This window comes from Myotis brandtii, unplaced genomic scaffold (genome assembly GCF_000412655.1).
Source record: "Myotis brandtii unplaced genomic scaffold, ASM41265v1 scaffold355, whole genome shotgun sequence".
Classification (NCBI taxonomy): domain Eukaryota; kingdom Metazoa; phylum Chordata; class Mammalia; order Chiroptera; family Vespertilionidae; genus Myotis; species Myotis brandtii.
Window position 1 is genome coordinate 115,966 of NW_005363642.1, and position 10,707 is coordinate 126,672.

The window sequence follows — 10,707 nt, forward strand, 5'->3', positions numbered from 1 at the left end:
GCAGAGATGACACTTTCGCGGTGGTGCTGGCTGCAACATGAACCCGAAGCTGTACAGACTCCTGCACAGAGGGTGGGATCTGGACTTCCCTGGCCTCGGGGGGAGAGGCGCCCTCAGAAACCAGGATGACCCACTCTCCCTAAGTGAGCACAACAGGCCGCTCTCAGCCCATCGGAGGCCAAGGCCCACAAGGAGACTACGCCCTGCCTGTCTTGTAGCTACGCCCAGCCTGGTGGGGCTCCAGGCTGTTCCACTCAGGAGGCACACATCTGTCCCCAGCAGGTAAGTAAGACAAGAGAGCCCTTCTCCAGAGCCCGCACACCACCAAGGAGAAGAGGCTGTGGCAGGAAGCAGTGCATTCAGTGTGCTCCTCCACTTTCAGCCTGAATGACACCAGAAATGACTATTCCCAGGCTACAGCTGAGGACAACTGAGGCTTGCAGAGACTAGGTCACGGGACCAGGGCACACACCTCAGGCCAAGACTGAGGCCCTCCTACCCTGGCCAGCGTGGGGACGCCGCCCTCTCCTGTAGTTTAAATTTAAGGTTCTTTTCCACAGAGAGTGGCTGTGAGGTCAGGTCTGGAGTTTCCCACCCAGCTCTGCCACCTATTATTTATGTGACCCTAAACATCACCCCCTCACCCTGCCTCAGTGTCCTCTACACAACAGGGATGAGAGCAGTACCATCACATCGAGGGACTATAAGGATCAAAGATCAATTGAGGGCTCAGAGAAACGCCTGGCCCAGGGTACGGCTGAACAAACCCAAAGTAGCCAGCTTGACATTACTGAGAAAGATACCTGCCCAAAAGAACAGAACGGCTCCAAATTAATTATTAAAAAGGATTCTTCCTGCTTTCTATTTTTTTAATCCAGTCAAACATGCCTCCAGAGTGGATTGATAAAAATATTCAACTTCTTTCTACAGAGCTATTGGACCAAAGCAAGTTATTAGCTGAGCTACGTAATTCATTTAATTTGCACTGTAATAAGCCAGGAGAAGCGACAAAACCTCAGTGCTGCTCCAAGCCCATTCTCTGGTCTATTTCGAGCATTAGAAAAGTATTCCGCAGCGAGAGTCACATAATGTGTCAGGAAACAGAAATGGTGAGCTTAACCTCCAAGGAGGGCCATCAAATCTCGGTGACACCTTTGCAAACGAAGGAACTGTCTGCACAGCGAGGTGGAGGACCCCAGCCACGGCTGCATCAGAGCCAGCTGACAGCACCCTCCTCGCCTCCCCAGGGGTGGCTGGGATATCCTACCCAGTCTTTCTGAGCTCCGGGCTCCCGGCCTGCTGTTGTGAGGGTTAAGTGAGAGGATGCATGGGACGCCCCAGACGGGCTGTGGCACTCAGTAAGTGCTTATTAAATGGTATCAGCTGTATAATTTGTATGTCACAACTCATTCATTTGTTACTAGGTGAGACACTGGGGGGAACATTTCAACTTATTCCACTCAAGAAAGATGCTCAGGTGGATATTAGCGTGATTCTTACACAAGCTTGGACCAGGTCAGCGCACCTCTGGCTTTTGCAAACCTATCAGCAGAGCCACTGTGCTTTGCGCCAGCCTCTCAGTGGAGGAGAACAGGTAGGCGACGGAAGATGTGGCCCCTTCAGATAAAACAAACAAGAGCATCAAGCTAGGAGAAGCAATGTCCCAAGTCTGACTATCACATATCAAGGACCATTTCTGAAATGACAGCGCGCCCTCAGGCAACGCTCTTCACAAGGTGTTTCCCAATTACAGCCCAGCCAACTGCCACCAAGCATTCCCACTGGAAGTCCCCAGGCGTGTCCCTCAGGACCGAGCTGCAGAGGCTGTGCAGGAAACAGAAGTCTCCTGGCGTCGCTGACTCGACCCACAGAGCCGTGTCTTCCTGAACAGGTGGGAACTGAGAGGGAAGCGCTGTCAGATGGCCGAGAGCGCAGGGGTGGGAGGTGTGGCCGCCCACGGTGCCTGTGAGGGACACTCAGAGAGGAAGGGCAAAGGAAAGAGGAAACTTTCCAACTGCACCACTGCAGGAAAGGAAACGCTGACTGAAGCACCTGAAAGAGGAAAGGCTCTAAGACAGCCGTGGGCAAACTACGGCCCTCGGGCCGGATCCGGCCTGTTTGAAATGAACAAAACTAAAAAAAAAAAAAGACCGTACCCTTTTATGTAATGATGTTTACTCTGAATTTATATTAGTTCACACAAACACTCCATCCATGCTTTTGTTCCGGCCCTCCGGTCCACTTTAAGAACCCATTGTGGCCCTCAAGTCAAAAAGTCTGCCCACCCCTGGTCTAAGAGGAATGGCGAATGGATGCTGCTAATAAAAGGAGAACCTGCAGGAAACATGGGGAGGGGAGGGATGAGGAGAAAGGAAAGGGTTCCGGGTGGAAACACCTGTGACGGCTCCGGAGATGAGTGAGAACCTGTATGGTTCCACGTGCGCTGGGAAGTATGACTGAGGAGAAGGCAAGAGCCAGAACATACAGGGTCTAATGTTAACATAAAAAAAATGTGTGATGTTTGAATGAACCTAAGGGCAAGGTGAGCCCCTAGAGAATGTTGAGCAGGAAAATGCCCAGGTCGACTGGACCTTCATCAATCTGCCTCCCAGACCCGCATTTCTAGTGATACCTGCTAGATTCCCTGGTGGGGTAGGCTCATGTGGCACACGGCACCCTGTCCCTTCACCTGCCGCAGCCTGAATACTGCGCCCAACCCCCCGAGGACAGTCTCCCATACCCCTCCCATCGAGATCAGGTGACTCCTTCTGCGGGCCCAGAGGTAGCTTCAAGAAGACACTTCCTGCCTTTAGGAGGAAAGCAAATATAAAACAGGCCCCAAATAGTGTGAGTCTGAGACGCAGAAAACCAGCCACCATAATTAACAAAATTTTTATCTATCGCCCTAAACAAGGCCTGGGACGTCTTCCCAGTGTCTCTCCCAGCAGGAAGGTCATCTGCTGGTTCTCAAACTCCCAGTTCAGACACACAACTGGAACTGAGGCTGTAATAGAAATAGAGGCTGAGCAGAACACAGGCTGGTGACACCGAGCAAACAGCACCATCAACAGAGGGTGCAGCCCCACCATGAACTGGAAAACAAGAGGCCCCAGGTTCACAATAAAAATCAGAAGGTGGGCGGGGACAAATGTTAAAGGTCCCTCACAGGAGCAGGGGTCACCAGCAGCTGCGCCTGCCCTACCTTGTGCAACGGCAAAGAAAGGCCAAGGGGACAGAGGAAAGACAGACCTGCCTGGGGACAAGGGGGCACTGCCACCGGGGGAACCTTCTCTTCTGCTGCACTGGGCAGGTCACCTGAGCACACAGGAACAGAGTGGGGGCATCCCATGGGCACAGGCCTGCCACCTGGGCAAGCGCTCAGGTGTGTTTACAGCAATATGGCTTACGCCTGGTACTGTGTCTGTTGGCTAGAATTTATTTCTATTATCCCTCCTTATCCCTGTGATAATTCCCTTGGATTTGACAAGCTCATAGCTAGTATGCATGTCACTGCTTTCATAGTCCTGGTTCCTCCTGGAGTTGAAAGTTAAAGCCAGCAGGAAGGCCAGCCAGGAAGAACCATAAAGAAAGAGTGCAGACTCCAGAGCCAGCCAGCCAGCCAGGTGCCATCCTGGTTCCCCACGCGAGCCCTGTGATCCTGGGCAGACGACTTACCATCCGAAAGGATGCAGCGATGTTAAGTTAGACAAGCCCATGTAACACAAGTAGCGCAGGACCCAGAAACGGAATAAGCCCTCAACTTACGCTAACTACCTTCACCATCACCGTCGTGTCTGATGGTTGCTTATTTTTAAACTAGGCGCCCAGCACACGATTTGGCGCCACCCTGCCTTGACACTGAACCTCTCCATTGCAGAGCTCCAGTGCGCCTGGCCCAGCCCCCAAACCCTCTGGCCTTCTCTGGCTGCTTCAAGCCCCGCCCTCCGTCCCTCCAGTCATGTAGGGCTGATCTCGCCTTCTCTGGGTGCCTCCCCGCTCCCGCCCTATCTCCAGAGCAACACCCCAGCTAATATGCTAATGACCTGGTCATTACCCGTTACAGCATATCGACCATTAGCATATTAGCTCTTTATTAGTATAGATAGACGTCACCAAAAGCCTCATGGGTCACAGAGTACCATGTACAAAACAGACCCTCAAAAAACACTGGTGGGAAATTCTCCAGAACCAGCAACCCAGTTTCTTCAACTAATGGATTATAGTAAAGAAGAGAGGGAGGGGAGAAAGTTTTAATGGGAGAACCTGGAGACTTTAATGAGAGATTAATAGACTTAAGAGGTCAGTTGACCAATCACAACATGCGGATAGACCCCATTTAGAAACGTATTCAAACATTTGTGTGAAGTGCAAATTTGAACACTCACCAGATATTTGATGATATTAAGGAATTAGTGCTAATTTCTAGGTAAGATACTGATATTATAAGGCATTTTTTAGAAAATGGGGTTCTTAGACATTATTAGAGAGATATTCCAAAATATCTGGGGATGAAATCAATGTTTTCAAAATGCTGTAAGAAGCCAGGAGGGTAGGAGGATGCCTGGACGGAGCAAGCCCAGCCCTGAGCTGACAGCTGCTGCAGTTGGGTGACAAGTACACGGAAGCTCATCATATTCCTCTGTCTATGGTACATATATTTGAGGTATGTCTAATATAAATGTTTTTTAAAACACTGATGGAGTCCCTTGTAGAGACAGCCTGCTCTTCTCCATGGGAACCTGTCATTAGGGAACTAGTTCGCCCCTGAACGAGGACCCATAGGAGGCCTGGCACCCTCCATGCTGGGGAGACCCTGCAAGCTGTGGTCACACCTCCTTTTAGCCAAACTCCCAAAGGCCAGTGTGGATATGGCTGATATTAACTGGAGTCAATGTATAAAGTCCAGCAAAGAGCAGAACTAAGAGGCAAAAAAAAAACAACCCTGGGCCTGGTCACCTTGCATGAATTAGAATTCAGGGGTCCTCAAACTACGGCCCACGGGCCACATGCAAATACAAATATTGTATTTGTTCCCGTTTTGTTTTTTTACTTCAAAATAAGATATGTGCAGTGTGCATAGGAATTTGTTCATAGTTGTTTTTTAAACTATAGTCCGGCCCTCCAACGGTCTGAGGGACAGTGAACTGGCCCCCTGTTTAAAAAGTTTGAGGACCCCTGAATTAGATGCTAAGGCTGGAGCAGTGAGGAAGGCGAGCGGTGAGCAAGGGGCCCCTGAAAGATGCTGTAAAAAGTGTCCCTCACTGATACTCCATTGGAGATTCACTGGAACAGGAATGGGCCTCCTTTATAAGGCTTTTTAATGATTTTTTTTGGGCGGGGGGGTTGTTTTTTTCAAAGAGCTCTTATCTTTTACAGAGATATCCTGAAATACTTAGAAATGAAATAATGTGAAATCTTGGATTTGCTTCAAAATACCAGGAGAGACTGAGCAGTGGGCCAGGACCAAGATGAAGCAAGACTGGCTCGAAGTTACTAACTGCTGACACCAGGTACGGGCCGGTGGAGGCCCACTGGGCCCGCCTTCCTATTCTGCCCCACGTCTTGCTCTACCCCTGCTGTGCTCTCCTTGGCCTGTGCTTCAACACTGCCAGTCCTCCCTCTGCGACAGACCTTCACTTCCTCCCAGGTGGCAGGAAGGACTCAGCTAGCTGCTGATAGGTTTTTCAAATTTTAGGGCCCTTGTCATTGACCCTGTGAGCTTAATGCACATCATAACGTTTCCCTCCTCTAAAGAGCCCATGTTTCCTCCTATTAGAACTTAATCCCTCCCAGCAGGGTGCTCTGAGCCATGATGGTACAACTCACTTTCCATATGGGGTTCCAGAAGCCACATCTATCACTCTTCCATTTTTCTACATTTTCGACTTTTCCATAATAAAAAGAGTTTAAGAATTCCTTGGAGGTTTAGCCTTGTTGGTTACTCAAGCTTCAGTGAGAATTACAGCTAGCCCTCTAGAAAAGAGACCTCCTCATCAGTTTTCACTCATCCTAGCAAGCACGTAGATGCTGTTTGCCGGGCGAGAAGACCTTTCTCCCCTGACACGAGGTCAGAGCCTGGCTTCCATCACTCAGCATGATGCAATTAAAGGAATAAATAAAAACAAGCTCACATCTCACTTTAGAGTATCAGTTTAATTTGATCTCACTCAGAGCCTTCATCCTGAATCTGGTATTTTATTTAAAGCCCATCTTCTTTTGCACAAAAATGACTCTCAGATGCATCAAGAGTGTTGGAACCCACTGGTGCCAATTACAAAGCAAGTGCTGGCGGTGTAACTGCTCCCAAGGCCCCGGTTGCTTGGGAACTTTCACATTTTATTAAAATGATGATCACATTCCGTTATCTACAGTGTGTGATTATGAATGTATTTTTTATGAGCTTGATGCTGAAGCTTACTTTTCCATTAATAGTAACTCTGCCATCATAATGAGAATAAACATTGCTAATATACCATTTACGTCACCCCTGAGCAAAAATTCAGGGACTAAATACACTCACAGGGTAAATGATAAGTATCCTAAAATTTGAAAAATCAATCAACAGTTTAGCTGAGTCCCACCACCTGGGAGGAAGTCAAGATCTGTCTGCAGAGGGTGGACTGACAGCATGAAGATAGGCCCAAGGTGAGCACACAGCAGGGGCAAAGCAGGACGGGGGGGCGCGCTGGGTGTGTGGAGGGATGAAGAAGGCAGGACAAAGCAGCCCTGGTAAGCAAGGATGGAAAGGGAATGAAGGAAATGACATCTGCCGATCACAAGCCACAGATGAGCCAGTGGGCTTTGGAGGTAACAGAAACACTTCCCTCCTAAGCTAAAAAGGACTCGCTGTGCCAGTCAGGAAAGTGAGAGCATTGGGCTCAGAGAAGGGCTGAATCCTGGGCAGCTCCGGCAGGTTCAGCACAGGAACCGGCTGAGCCCAGGAGCCTCCCAAGCATCTCTGCTCTCCTTACAGAAGTCCCTGGCACAGGTCACACGGCCACTCCTGGGCCAAAGGAGGGCAGGGAACTCAGACTCACTCCTCCACCAAGGCAGCAAGCAATGGTGGGGAGGGCATTCCTCCCAAGGAGATCAGAAGGGAGGCAGGAAGGTACACGGTATCTCCTGTCCACCATAAGCACTGAGCCAGATGCTCTCTACTTAATTCTCACAGCCACCCTACAAGTTTGTGCTATTGGCTACCTTTTACTGACGGGAAAACTGAGGTGTAGAGAAGTCACGTGGCCTGCCCAGTAACACGTGGCAGTAAGTGATGAACTGACCTCGGTCTGTCTGATGCAGGGTTATCATGTGCCCTCTAAGCCACTAGGCTGCAGAAGGCGGCAGCAAAGAGATGCAGGATGGCAGGCCAAAGGCTGCCCATATTTTGCATTCTTCTTGACGGCTATTGCTGGGAAAGAACAGAAAAATCTCTGGAGGTGAGTCTAAATCAAAGGAACTGTGCTTAAAAAGGTAAAAAAAATCTTAGAACAGATCTATCCTGGAGTGCCCAATAACTTTTATCTTCAAAACCCACGGTAACAACAAATCCATTTTCTCTGATATCTAGAGCTACAAGAGGGAGAACTTCACAAAAGAAATTCCAAGTGTCGTTACTAACAATCCCAAAGAAAAAGGGAGGGACATTCTAGAAGCTCCAGCTAAGTGCACTACCTCTGCAGAACTGCTGTTACAGACATGGCGCTAAGACCCCAGGAGGCAGACATAACTATGTCTGCACCTCACCCTGCTTCCTGAGGATCATAACGGACACATCTACTTAACCCCTGAGAGCTGGGAGCTCGCTGAAGACAGGCATGGTGTCTGGTTCATCCTTATAACCCAGGACCAGACTTGGGTAACAAAGAGCAAATGCTATTCATAGATGAACCATCAATGCCTTTGCAGTCAAAGAAAGAACTCCACCTAGAGAGGTAAATGCCATTTGAGGGGCGTCTCCTATGACCTCACACTTTTTGTGGCTCATATCCCAGAAGCATCTCCCAGGGTAGGGAAGCCACTGCAGGTGGAGAAAGGAAGCTAAAGGCTGGGCACCTGGAAGGCACTAAATAAGTATGTGCTAAGTGAGTTGGAAGCATCCATCTCTCTGTTACTCAATGTCCTCTCCAGGCTCTGCAAACTAAACTTTCCCCTAACACTGAGAGCCAGAAAAAGTTTGCCTCCTCTAAAGAACCATGTTTCCTCCTATTAGATACCTAATCCCTCCCACCAGGCTGTGCTGAGCCCTGGTGAGGCCATGGCACAACTCACTTTCAATCCGGGGTTCCAGAGTCACACCTGTCACTCTTTAACCATGACTCTGAACAGCTGAATCCATTCAATAGACTGTCACTCCCTTCAATATTTATGGGGCTCCCAACATATGCAGGAGCTGTGTCAGGCAATGAATATACAATTAAAAAGATAATGCTCCCAGTTCCCAAGGAACTCCCAGCTGGTGTTCTATCAGAATTTGCTTCAGAAGCAGGTAATTCCAACCATACAAGACACCTCCATCCCCTTCTTCTGTAATAACTAAGGGTGTGAGAGGGGCCCAGCAGTTTCAAAGCTGTTATCTATGGCTGGCTTTCCCCTCGGCTCCTTCCAGTCATTCTTTTAACCATGACGAGCCTTCTCTGCTGTCCAGTCCACCTTTCATTTCCTCGATGAGCTCGCCTTCTGGAGCAGAGCAGGGTTATGAGTCTGAGCTCGGGTGTAGAGGGCCTGGCTGATTTGAAACCAGCTCTGCTGCTGACCAGCTGGAAACTCTGGGGCAAGTTACTTAACTTCTCAAAACGCCATCTGTGAGCAGTATCTTCCTCACAGGATGCTGCTGAGGACTGGCAGTCCATCTCTGTAAAAGCCTTAGCATGGTGCCTGGAAATAAAAGTGTGCACCCACAGCTGGCCGCTGGTACTACAGTAGCTGGTTTATAATTAGTGTGTTTATACTAACGTTTCTCCCCTGCCAGATTAACCTACTCCTGCCACTCGTTTCCAAAAGTTAACCATCACAGGGTGTCAAGAACAATCTTTCTACCTCCAGTCCTTGGCTCCTGACGCTCCCCAGCTAATAAATGATGGCTTCATGTTGACTTTGGGTTCTGAGCTGTCCAGATGCGAGATGCTGGGTCACTGAGCATGAATGGGTAGTGTTCAGGGTTTGTGTGCAAATGGGTGAGGTAAATTTTTTTAAATATATTTTTTATTGATTTCAGAGAGGAAGGGAAAGGGAGAGAGAGATAGAAACATCAACAATGAGAGATAATCATTGATTGGCCACCTCCTACAAGTCCCACACTGGGGATAGAGCATGTGCCCTGACCGAGAATAGAACCGTGACCTCTTGGTTCATAGGTCAATGCTCAACCACTGAGCCACGCCGGCCGGGCGGATGAGGTGGTTTTAATGCTTTGAGAGACACATAGAAAAGAATGTTCAGGAACTCCCTTTTGATTGGGATGAATCACAAAAGTAATTCAAATATTGGGGTACTTTAAGTAATCATGTTATTTACATTGAGATGTTTCTTCTTCTGAAATGGAAAGAGAAGTATATCAACTTCTCCCTCACACTCTTTCATTACTCCATTCCAACACGTGTTTACAACCCTTTCTTGGCAAAAGCCAACTCATTCATAGAATGACAAAACAAGCATCACACAAAACACTGTAAAGAGCTCGATTAATGCTAACAGAGAGGGTCCCGCAAAAGTCTTGCTGCAATGAAATGCTAATAATATTCACACATGAAAGATCACTGACAGAACCTCACTTTACAACCAAAATAAAGAAAAATCTATCTGGAATGGTATGTTCCACTGAAGGAACATCTGTGCTTCAGCCTCAACATCTCAGCTCGTTGATGATAACAATCAATTCTACTGCTCCCAGGGTTAGGGAATCACAGAAGCACAGAAATCTCTACACCAAGAATGTCAAACTCGAGGCCCACAGGCCACATGCCTCATTTATTTGGCCCGTGTTAGCCTTTGAGTTTGACATGCTTGCTCTACACCCACCCACTGCTCCTTCTGCGGTGGAATTCAACATTTCACTCTCTGGCAGCTAACAATAAACACATGCAAGTGGGTCTGACAGTAACTGGAAGGTACGACTGTATTCTCAGATGTGTGTACACATGCAAACATAAGTGACTTGTAATAAACACCACCATGTGACCACCATATACACACACCTATATGTATTTTATATACCAGTTATGTAATCAGAAACTAGCCTCCCAGCTTTCCCATTGAGTATGGGGATAATTAATGGTTTCTGATTTTTTGAAATAAACAACTTTATCATATCAAAGAAGTATCTTTATTCATCATTTATAAAGAATATTTTTATCACATATCAATGATCAATATTATCAAATGGCTTTTCAGTACCCATCAAGATCAATGTCTGGTTTTTTTCTTTTGATCTATAAATGAGCTGACTTGATGAATTTCCTAACATACTAAGCTATCCTTGAAATCCTATATAAATCCTACTTTTATATGGATTGTTCCTTTAATGTGTGACTGAATTTGATTGGGTAATATCTTTCTAGAATTTTTATGCATCTGTGTACAAATGAGGTGAGTCTATAGTATTGTTTCTTAGACTATCTTTGTTGGGTTTTTATATCAAAGTAAAGCACACTTGAACCAAGATACAGAGATACGATCTATGTATAGATACAGCTATATAAATACAAATAT

The 10,707-nt window shown here is 47.5% G+C and overlaps 1 protein-coding gene across 1 annotated transcript in view; it reads right to left on the bottom strand.

Moving 5' to 3' along the window:
* The window catches only part of SNX29 (sorting nexin 29), a 353,151-nt gene that overhangs the window by 90,354 nt on the left and 252,090 nt on the right, over positions 1 to 10,707 (bottom strand). The window lies entirely within an intron of this gene.